The 12,505-nt window shown below is 41.8% G+C and overlaps 1 pseudogene; it reads right to left on the bottom strand.

Annotated features, from left to right (window-relative positions):
- LOC115162988 (succinate--hydroxymethylglutarate CoA-transferase-like) overlaps positions 1-12,256 on the bottom strand; it is a 77,228-nt pseudogene extending 64,972 nt beyond the window's left edge.
- Positions 12,257-12,505: the final 249 nt, after the last annotated feature.

Here is a 12,505-nt window from a genome sequence, read left to right as displayed (position 1 = left end):
ATAAATTAGGTTTCTTACATTGTGTCTTCCAACGCTCCTGGGATAATGTACATTTGCTGATGCATTATGACAACTCAGCGACACAATGGTAGGGATTAGCTGAGCTGGGCTTGGGTCAGTGACAAGTCATTGTCTCAACACAGCCTTATAATGATGTGAAACGATCCAGGAACACAAATGACTTGGGTTGATCCCATCCTCCTTATAAAACAAGCTTTGTTTCCAGAAGGTGTCAAAATTGTCAGTAAATGTTACCCCACAGAGCTGCAACAGATTACTTTCAAATGTATAATAACAAAACAGTCACATAGTGGAAAAAGAAAAGTGCATATGCTGATGTTATTACACATGTGGAATAACCTTCAGCAAGTTGATGTGTAATTACACAGTCCTTGTTCCAATTGTATAATAACTGACACCGCTACAACCCTATTACCTTGTAATTACATAGTAACTATTTTACTACAGTTACTACTGTGTAGTTACTTAGTAATAGGGGCAACAATGTAAAGTGTTGCCAGGTTTTCTGAAGCTAAGTATTTCATACATGTAGATCGCATACATTGAGTTACAGAAGGGTGTATGTTGTGTCCAATTTAATGGTGGAGTTATTTGAAAGCTGTGTGTGGGCGAATGAGGACAGAGCCAGAAGTAGGTACCTGATATGGAGCAATACACCAGTCTAGGGGCTGCTTTGTGTACATGGTCGTAGTCAAGGCCCATCTGATCAAGTTTTCTAGATAGATAATTTTCCACAAGGACACCACACATCGCTGCAAGCTGAGGAATGGGGCCCTTTTCATCTATTTCTACTGTGCTGTTTATTTTCATCCAAATCTTTATTCAAAATGTCAATGCACACACATCATTGGGAGAAACTAAAGAGTCCCTAAAGGAACCAAGATAATCTTAAAGGTAGGATGATCGGGAAGGTGCTATTTCCCAGAATGGTACATTCTCTTTCAATTCCACACACAGTGAATGAATGGACTGTAACAGGCTACTTTTCTTTTCTCCACTTTAAATGTGTATACATGAAATCATGCTAGAATTACCATCACATTCCATTCCACTCTTAGGGTCTTTGAAATGTACAGCAATGCTCTACAAATAAAATCCAGACAAAAAAAACACATTGTTAAACTTAAACAACTGTTATATATTGATGACGTGATACACAACTTAGTGTATTTGTCTAGTTGTCCTAAGATTTTTATGGCAAAATTCTAATACATTGGATGATGCAAATGGTAAAGTAAAGCAAACAATTGCAGCGTGTTATAATACAGGACAGACAGTGCTACTTGTACCAGTAACTGATGTGAGCTAGTGAGCTGTGTGCTCTAGTAGTCATCATGCAGTGATGTCACCCACCCAGAGATCAGAAGTCAATTGTCACTCACAAAATACAAGGCTATTTATTATCTTGGTCCGTCAGTTAGCACAGTTGACTTTGAGTCAGTAATGATATGTAACTGTGTAGAGTGACAGGTTCGCGACCTGTGTCAAGAAGTTTGGGATGGAACTCACTCTTTATATATGCAGAGAATATGTATATTTTTGTTTCTGTTGACACTGAGAAAATAAGCATTCTCATCACCAACAAACGGGGATCTCCATGATCTAGGGTCATCCTCAGCATCTTCCAGAAATTATCACTAATCAGACTATTCAAATACTGGATTCAAATACTTTCGCTTGATCGAGGTTGCCTGGTACAATGGTACCAACAGAATAATCGCTTCAAAACTGAATTGAACACCGGTCTGCTGGATATCAGTATAATTACATTATTAAGATTTCTGTGAAATATTGGCCAATGGTCACCATTGCCCATGCTGAGGAAAGTTGAAAATCCTTCTCTAACTTAAAATGCATCCTTCCTCCCCATGGTCACAGGAACAATTTTCAAATAAGTAGTTCATTGGGCTTTTACTAGTGCTGTATTAGCAGACTGATATGGCCTTCTGTAGTGCAGCCCACAAATAAATACAGAGCTGCAATATATCTCAGTTTATTGCATAAATCGTGCATGCATTGGTGTAAAATAATTCTGTCCAGTTAAATGAATTGCATTGTAGACTAATTCAAGTGGAGGCTATGACACAACGTAAATGGAGAAGGCGGCTAAAACGTGTTCAGCGACAGAACAAAATAGCGGCATGAAGTCTCCAGGTGAATGGGGGAGTTATCCATGGTGCTGTCATTCAAGGTCCTTTATTTACCCTTTTCGTAATTAAATTCCATGAAAAACGATAGAATTACAAACCAAATAAATATGGAGATTACAGCAGCCTAGAGGTAGGTAAATTGTGGTTTCTTCCCTGGCTTCTCTCTGGCGAACGATAAAGAACTCTAGGCTACAAATGTGCACTGCAGAGGCCCGTTGGAGGCTTGACAACTTCAGAACAAAAATAATTTCACGATGTCTGCCGACTCGCTGTTGCACAGTGGAACCCAGAACAATATGTGAAGAGAATGACACCGTTCTGCCTAGGACACCCAAACCAGAGGGGCCACAGCAAAGCCCAAGAGCCTGAACCCCTCTGGAAGTTCCTTTAGGCCTGCATTGGATATTTATAAACACAACATGTAGTGTTGGTCCCATGTTTCATGAGCTGGAAAATAAGATCCCAGAAATGTTCCATACGCACAAAAACCTTATTTCTCTTAAATTGCACAAATTTGTTTACATCCCAGCTAGTGAGCATTTCTCCTTTGCCAAAGATAATCATTCCACCTGACAGCATGATCAGTACACTGGTGCACCTTGTGCTGGGGACAATAAAAGGCCACTCTAAAATGTGCAGTTTTGTCACTCAACATAACGCCACAGAAGTTTTGAGGGAGTGTGCAATTGGCATGCTAACTGCAGGAATGTCCACCAGAGCTTTTGCCAGATAATTTAATGTTCATTTCTCTACCATTTGTCGCCTCCAACGTCGGCTTCTTCACCTGCGGGATTGTCTGAGACAAGCCACCCGGACAGCTGATGAAGCTGAGAAGTATTTCTGTATGTAATAAAGCCCTTTTGTGGGGAAAAACTCATTCTGGTTTGCTGGGCCTGGCTCCCAGGCCCACGCATAGTTGCGCCCCTGCCCAGTCATGTGAAATCCATAGATTAGTGCATAAATTATTTGTCAATTTACTGATTTCCTTATGTGAACTGTAATTTAGTAAAATCATTGAAATTGTTGCATGTTGCGTTTTAGATTTTTGTTCAGTATATATTAATTGATAGTTCACCCCTTTTCTTTTATTCTGTAATAGGGCAAATTTTAACCATGTGCTCAAGTTAATCAATTCAAAGCTGTTCTTTAAGAGCCACAAAGATATGTTGTCTATACGCCTAATAGTCCTACTTATCACTTATTATTATTATAAAAAATTGAAGATGAACACTTCTCACAATGGTGCTTGTTTAGTAAAGTTGGATCAAAGCTGAATCAATGTCACACAAGATCACATAACGATTCATTTGCATTTTACAGAACCAAATATAATAGCATAGCATAGTAGGCCTATAAAGTTCCTGTTACACCAAAAACACCTTCTAATTTCTAATACGATTTTAGGATGGTTAGCTGAACCTGAATAGTAAAATATATATATATATATATAATGCACCAAAACTAGGATATATGCAGGATCATTTCTGCTCTAACTCGCTCACGAAACAGTGAAACGGATTTAATACGAAACTGATTGAGATCAATCAAATGTTTGGCATGCAGATGCAGTTCCACGGGTATAATGAATAATTATAATTTAGGATTGACAGTGATGATGGCGTATAGCTATGCTTAAATTGGTGTTTGAGGGTATTAAAAATATAACATTTTCTTGATACAATATGTGTGGGTAAAGGCAGACTTTGCAATTGGAGGATACATTTTATGCATATTTTATAACAGGGATCTGCAGAGCAGTGGAGGCTGCTGAGGGGACAATGGTATATAATAATGGCTGGAACGGAGCCAATGGAATGGCATCAAACCATGTGTTTGAAGTATTTGATGCCATTCCACCAATTCCACTCCAGCCATTACCATGAGCCCGTTCTCCCCAATTAAACTGACACCAACTTCCTGGCCGGAGAGCTACTATTCTGTAGGTTTTCATTCCAACCCTAATCTTGTGCACCTGATTATAATAATGGCCTAGTTTTAGGGTTTGGCCGGGGAAGGCCATCATTGTAAATAAGAATTTGTTTTTAACTGACTTGCCTAGTTAAATAAATAAAATATAAGATGAATGGGATTAGTTACAACTGGGGTTGGAGTGAAACCCTACAGGACGGTAGTGCTCCAGGAACAGGGTTGGAGAGCCTTGTAATGATAAGCTATTGAATAGGGTACATCTGTCGGTACAAGCCTTGATTGAGGAAATAATGATGTAAGTTTACGTTTATCTTTTGCGCTCCGTCATCTAAAAAAATAGCACTACACCACTGCAAGTAAGATCTGTGGTATGTCTAGCCGGTGGTGTTTGTATCAGTGGTGGAAAAAGTACTCACTTGTCATACTTGAGTAAAAGTAAAGATACCTTAATAGAAAATGACTCAACTAAAAGTGAGTCAGCCAGTAAAATACTACTTGAGTAAAAGTCTAAAAGCATTTGGTTTTAAATGTACTTAAGTATCAAAGTAAATCGAATTGCTAAAATGTACATAGGTATCAAGTATGAACCATTTAAAATTCCTTATATTAAGCAAACCAGATGGCACAATCTTCTTTTTTTTCTTTACAGATAGCCAGGGGTACACTCCAACACTCAGACACCAAGAATTTGTGTTTAGTGAGTCCACCAGATCAGAGGCAGTAGGGATGACCAAAGATGTTCTCTTAATAAGTGTGTGAGTTGGACCATTTTCCTGTCAAAATGTAATGAGTACTTTTGGGTGTCAGGGAAAATGTATGGAGTACAAAGTATATTATTTTCTTTAAGAATGTAATGAAGTAAAAGTTGGCAAAAATATATATAATTAGTAAAGTAGAGATACCCCAAAAAACATCTTAAGTAGTACTTTAAAGTATTTTTACTTCAGTAATTTACACCACTGGTCTGTATGCTGCATTTGTTCCCCGCTGGCTTCATCCATCTGAGCAGAAGTCTGTGGGGTGAAATTTGTCACGCCGATTGCAGCACCCCACCCCCAAACTACTTTCCGCGACTACGTTCCTCCCTCCTTTCTTTGAGGTAGTCGCTGATCTGACATAACATGATTGATGAAAACAATGAAGTGGAAGCCTTGCTCACACCTATCAAATTATGTTAGATTAGTGATTACTTCAAGGAAGGGTGCATTGTCAATGTAAGCGCATTCAAACAGGGCATTTAGACTGTTAACAAACCTTCAAATAGGTTCACATTCGTTTTACACAGCAGTGACACCATGTGGCTGCTGATGGCCAGAGCCACTGACAACTTCAAAAAATACTGTATTCTATAGGATTGTGTCACGTTGCAAGTGAGCCCCCTTTGTTTTTCCCCGACAACAATTTAGCTTTTTCCAAAAACACACAGAATGTCTGGTCTCTCGACTTTGATAAGCTCAGCACCCAGGCCTCCCAGTATAATTGTGGCAAATGGGCCAGCCAGGACCCTGCAAAAGAAGACAATAGGCTTGATCTTTATTTATCTATTATACTGAGATAATGGACATTTGTCACCCATCCCAACTACATACAGTAGCATGCACACACAACAACAACCAGTTTCTGGCCCACAAAGGAACACCAATAAATGACAGTGGTTAATTAAATGAGGAATGAAAGAGTAGGCCAATATGTGAATATTATGTGAATTTACCTTGTGAGGTCTAGGACTTTAATGCCCTCCAGTGGTCAAACATTCTCTCCTGTGTCAGACAAACAGAGTTGTTAGACTAGTAGCTGACTCGTGGTGGCTATTCTGCTTAACACATGTCCATTGGGGTGGGGGCAGGGTAAAATGTCCTTTGAGGTGGTAAATATTAGCCACAATTGGGAGCCACAGTCAGTAATACCAACATACATTTATCTGTCACTTTAGTGTTAGTTTTCATCAATTTGTAGCTTACATTTTACATCATTCCACTCCATTCTGTTTACCTTTCTTTTCTCTGTCACAAATGTAGTTGTTCCTGAGGGTGTCACGCCCTGACCTGAGAGAGACGTTTTGTTTCTCTATTTTGGTTAGGTCAGGGTGTGATTTGGGTGGGCATTCGAGATTTGTAGTTCTTTGTTCTATTCTATGTTTTCTATTTCTATGTTGTCAGGTTTTAGTTTTCTATTTCTATATTGGGGTTCTGTTTGGGATGATCTCCAATTATAGGCAGCTGGTCCTCGTTGTCTCTAATTGGAGATCATACTTAAGTAGGGTTTTTTTCTTCCTAGGTTTGTGGGAGATTGTTTTTGAGTAGTGTATGTTGAGTAGTGTATGTTTCACCTCTGCGTCAAGGATTGTTGTTTTGTTCTTTAGTTTATGTTTGTGCATTGCATAGTTTCAAATCAAATCAAATCAAATTTATTTATATAGCCCTTCGTACATCAGCTGAAATCTCAAAGTGCTGTACAGAAACCCAGCCTAAAACCCCAAACAGCAAGCAATGCATGTGAAAGAAGCACGGTGGCTGGGAAAAACTCCCTAGGAAAAACTCCTGAGAAAGGCCAAAAACCTAGGAAGAAACCTAGAGAGGAACCAGGCTATGAGGGGTGGCCAGTCCTCTTCTGGCTGTGCCGGGTGGATATTATAACAGAACATGGTCAAGATGTTAAAATGTTCGTAAATGACCAGCATGGTCAAATAATAATAATCATAGTAATTGTCGAGGGTGCAACAAGCACGTCCGGTGAACAGGTCAGGGTTCCGTAGCCGCAGGCAGAACAGTTGAAACTGGAGCAGCAGCATGGCCAGGTGGACTGGGGACAGCAAGGAGTCATCATGCCAGGTAGTCCTAGGGCTCAGGTCCTCCGAGAGAAAGAAAGAAAGAAAGAAAGAAAGAGAGAATTAGAGAGAGCATATTTACATTCACACAGGACACTGGATAAGACAAGAGAATACTCCAGATGTAACAGACTGACCCTAGCCCCCCGACACAAACTACTGCAGCATAAATACTGGAGGCTGAGACAGGAGGGATCAGAAGACACTGTGGCCCCATCCGATGATACCCCCGGACAGGGCCAAACAGGCAGGATATAACCCCACCCACTTTGCCAAAGCACAGCCCCCACACCACTAGAGGGATATCTACAACCACCAACTTACCGTCCGAAGACAAGGCCGAGTATAGCCCACAAAGACGTCCGCCACGGCACAACCCAAGGGGGGGGGCGCCAACCCAGACAGGAAGACCACGTCAGTGGCTCAACCTACTCAAGTGACGCACCCCTCCCATGGACGGCATGGAAGAACACCAGTAAGTCAGTGACTCAGCCCCTGTAAAAGGGTTAGAGGCAGAGAATCCCAGTGGGAAGAGGGGAACCGACAAGGCAGAGACAGCAAGGGCGGTTCGTTGCTCCAGCCTTTCCGTTCACCTTCACACTCCTGGGCCAGACTATACTTAATCATAGGACCTACTGAAGAGATAAGTCTTCAGTAAAGACTTAAAGGTTGAGACTGAGTCTGCGTCTCTCACATGGGTAGGCAGACCATTCCATAAAAATGGAGCTCTATAGGAGAAAGCCCTACCTCCAGCCGTTTGCTTAGAAATTCTAGGGACAATTAGGAGGCCTGCGTCTTGTGACCGTAGCGTACGTGTAGGTATGTACGGCAGGACCAAATCGGAAAGATAGGTAGGAGCAAGCCCATGTAATGCTTTGTAGGTTAGCAGTAAAACCTTGAAATCAGCCCTTGCCTTAACAGGAAGCCAGTGTAGGGAAGCTAGCACTGGAGTAATATGATCAAATTTTTTGGTTCTAGTCAGGATTCTAGCAGCCGTATTTAGCACTAACTGAAGTTTGTTTAGTGCTTTATCCGGGTAGCCGGAAAGTAGAGCATTGCAGTAGTCGAGCCTAGAAGTAACAAAAGCATGGATTAATTTTTCTGCGTCATTTTTGGACAGAAAGTTTCTGATTTTTGCAATGTTACGTAGATGGAAAAAAGCTGTCCTTGAAGCAGTCTTGATATGTTCTTCAAAAGAGAGATCAGGGTCCAGAGTAACGCCGAGGTCCTTCACAGTTTTATTTGAGACGACTGTACAACCATCCAGATTAATTGTCAGATTCAACAGAAGATCTCTTTGTTTCTTGGGACCTAGGACAAGCATCTGTTTTGTCCGAGTTTAAAAGTAGAAAATTTGCAGCCATCCACTTCCTTATGTCTGAAACACAGGCTTCTAGCGAGGGCAATTTTGGGGCTTCACCATGTTTCATTGAAATGTACAGCTGTGTGTCGTCCGCATAGCAGTGAAATTTAACATTATGTTTTCGAATGACATCCCCAAGAGGTAAAATATATAGTGAAAACAATAGTGGTCCTAGAACGGAACCTTGAGGAACACCGAAATGTACAATTGATTTGTCAGAGGACGAACCATTCACAGAGACAAACTGATATCTTTCCGACAGATAAGATCTAAACCAGGCCAGAACTTGTCCATGTAGACCAATTTGGGTTTCCAATCTCTCCAAAAGAATGTGGTGATCGATGGTATCAAAAGCGGCACTAAGATCTAGGAGCACGAGGACAGATGCAGAGCCTCGGTCTGACGTCATTAAAAGGTCATTTACCACCTTCACAAGTGCAGTCTCAGTGCTATGATGGGGTCTAAAACCAGACTGAAGCGTTTCGTATACATTGTTTGTCTTCAGGAAGGCAGTGAGTTGCTGCGCAACAACTTTTTCTAAAATTTTTGAGAGGAATGGAAGATTCGATATAGGCCGATAGTTTTTTATAATTTCTGGGTCAAGATTCGGCTTTTTCAAGAGAGGCTTTATTACTGCCACTTTTAGTGAGCTTGGTACACATCCGGTGGATAGAGAGCCGTTTATTATGTTCAACATAGGAGGGCCAAGCACAGGAAGCAGCTCTTTCAGTAGTTTAGTTGGAATAGGGTCCAGTATGCAGCTTGAGGGTTTGGAGGCCATGATTATTTTCATCATTGTGTCAAGAGATATAGTACTAAAACACTTTAGTATCTCCCTTGAGCCAAGGTCCTGGCAGAGTTGTGCAGACTCTGGACAATGAAGCCCTGGAGGAATACCCAGATTTAAAGAGGAGTCTGTAATTTGCTTTCTAATGATCATGATCTTTTCCTCAAAAAAGTTCATAAATTTATTACTGCTGAAGTGAAAGCCATCCTCCATTTGCGAATGCTGCTTTTTAGTTAGCTTTGCGACAGTGTCAAAAAGAAATTTCGGATTGTTCTTATTTTCCTCAATTAAGTTGGAAAAATAGGATGATCGTGCAGCAGTGAGGGCTCTTCGATACTGCACGGTACTGTCTTTCCAAGCTAGTCGGAAGACTTCCAGTTTAGTGTGGCGCCATTTCCGTTCCAATTTTCTGGAAGCTTGCTTCAGAGCTCGTGTATTTTCTGTATACCAGGGAGCTAGTTTCTTATGACAGATGTTTTTAATTTTTAGGGGTGCAACTGCATCTAGGGTATTGCGCAAGGTTGAATTGAGTTCCTCGGTTAGGTGGTTAACTGATTCTTGTCCTCTGACGTCCTTGGGTAGGCAGAGGGAGTCTGGAAGGGCATCAAGGAATCTTTGGGTTGTCTGAGAATTTATAGCACGACTTTTAATCTTCCTTGGTTGGGGTCTGAGCAGATTATTTGTTGCAATTGTAAACGCAATAAAATGGTGGTCCCATAATCCAGGATTATGAGGAAAAACATTAAGATCCACAACATTTATTCCATGGGACAAAACTAGGTCCAGAGTATGACTGTGGCAGTGAGTAGGTCCAGAGACATGTTGGACAAAACCCACTGAGTCGATGATGGCTCCGAAAGCCTTTTGGAGTGGGTCTGTGGACTTTTCCATGTGAATGTTAAAGTCACCAAAAATTAGAATATTATCTGCTATGACTACAAGATCCGATAGGAATTCAGGGAACTCAGTAAGGAACACTGCATATGGCCCAGGAGGCCTGTAAACAGTAGCTATAAAAAGTGATTGAGTAGGCTGCATAGATTTCATGACTAGAAGCTCAAAAGACGAAAACGTCATTGTTTTTTTTTTGTAAATTGAAATTTGCTATCGTAAATGTTAGCAACACCTCCGCCTTTGCCGGATGCACGGGGGGTTTGGTCACTAGTGTAACCAGGGGGTGAGGCCTCATTTAACACAGTAAATTCATCAGGCTTAAGCCATGCTTCAGTCAGGCCAATCACATCAAGATTATGATCAGTGATTAGTTCATTGACTATAACTGCCTTGGAAGTGAGGGATCTAACATTAAGTAACCCAATTTTGAGATGTGAAGTATCACAATCTCTTTCAATAATGGCAGGAATGGAGGAGGTCTTTATACTAGTAAGATTGCTGAAGCGAACACCGCCATTTTTAATTTTGCCCAACCAAGATCGAGGCACAGACACGGTCTCAATGGGGAAAGCTGAGCTGACTACGCTAACTGTGCTAGTGGCAGACTCCACTAAGCTGGCAGGCTGGCTAACAGCCTGCTGCCTGGCCTGCACCCTATTTCATTGTGGAGCTAGAGGAGTTAGAGCCCTGTCTATGTTCGTAGATAAGATGAGAGCACCCCTCCAGCTAGGATGGAGTCCGTCACTCCTCAGCAGGCCAGGCTTGGTCCTGTTTGTGGGTGAATCCCAGAAAGAGGGCCAGTTATCTACAAATTCTATCTTTTGGGAGGGGCAGAAAACAGTTTTCATCCAGCGATTGAGTTGTGAGACTCTGCTGTAGAGCTCATCACTCCCCCTAACTGGGAGGGGGCCAGAGACAATTACTCGATGCCGACACATCTTTCTAGCTGATTTACACGCTGAAGCTATATTGCGCTTGGTGACCTCTGACTGTTTCATCCTAACATCGTTGGTGCCGACGTGGATAACAATATCTCTATACTCTCTACACTCGCCAGTTTTAGCTTTAGCCAGCACCGTCTTTAGATTAGCCTTAACGTCGGTAGCCCTGCCCCCTGGTAAACAGTGTATGATCGCTGGATGATTAGTTTTAAGTCTAATACTGCGGGTAATGGAGTCGCCAATGACTAGGGTTTTCAATTTGTCAGAGCTAATGGTGGGAGCCGTCGGCGTCTCAGACCCCACAACGGGAGGAGCAGAGACCAGAGAAGTCTCGGCCTCCGACTCCGACTCGCTTAACGGGGAGAACCGGTTGAAAGTTTCTGTTGGCTGAATAAGCGACACCGGTTGAGCATTCCTACAGCGTTTCCCTCCAGAAGCCATGAGAAAGATGTCCGGCTGCGGGGACCGTGCGAGGGGGTTTATACTAACGTTACTATCTGTACTTGCTGGTGGCACAGACGCTGTTTCATCCTTTCCTACACTGAAATGACCCTTGCCTAACGATTGCGTCTGAAGCTGGGCTTGCAGCACAGCTATCCTTGCCGTAAGGCGATCGTTCTCCTGTATATTATGAGTACAACGACTGCAATTAGAAGGCATCATGTTAATGTTACTTAGCTTCGGCTGTTTGAAGTCCTGACGAACCATGTCCAGATAAAACCTCCGGGGTAGGAAAGTTGAATGAAAAAAAAGTTGAGTGAGGGAAAAAGTAAAAATATACGGTAATGAAAAAGTAAAAACCGTCAGGTAGCAAAGTAAAAACGGCAACAAAAACGCACAACAGCGTAAACAAGTCTGCAAGTTGTGACCGGAAACAGGAAACAGGAAACTCATGAAAGACAACAGTAAATAAAATGTGGAACGACACACACGCTGCACTTTGGTCCGCTTCTCCTTCCTACGACAACCGTGACAGAGGGTCACTAGAATTAATGGGTCATATTATGCTAACGTTGTGCAATAATTTGGGACATGTAGCCTATTTGAAACATTATGGAACTCAAACCGCACTTAGTAGGTTAAACCTGGAGCCTGGCGCACGGTTCACGAAGACCTGACCGTTGTCATACAGTTCTATGATTAGGGAAGATTTATTAAAGGACTATTGTTCAAACCTTATTGTAAACTTTATTCCACCTTCCAATATTTAATGGATGGAACTTGAAAATGATCACTTTTAGGATGAATAAAACCACTGTATTGTTGATTAATCACTATATTTTGTGTGTATGGTACTGTCACAGTTCTTCCATGGCCTGCATACTCACCTGACATGTGACCCATTGAGCTTGTTGGGGATGCTCTGGATCGACATGTATGACAGCGTGTTCCAGTTCCCACCAATATCCAGCAACTTCGCACAGCCATTGAAGAGGAGTGGGACAATATTCCACAGGCCACAATCAACAGCATGAAGCAAATGGTGGTCACACCAGATACTGACTGGTTTTCTGACCCACGCCCCTACCTTTTTTAAAAGTTATCTGTGACCAACAGATGCATATCTGTATTCCCAGTCATGTGAAATCCATA

The sequence above is a fragment of the Salmo trutta genome, chromosome 2 (genome assembly GCF_901001165.1).
Source record: "Salmo trutta chromosome 2, fSalTru1.1, whole genome shotgun sequence".
Lineage (NCBI taxonomy): Eukaryota > Metazoa > Chordata > Actinopteri > Salmoniformes > Salmonidae > Salmo > Salmo trutta.
Note: the sequence above shows the minus strand (reverse complement) of the source record. Positions and strands in the feature narration are given on the sequence as shown.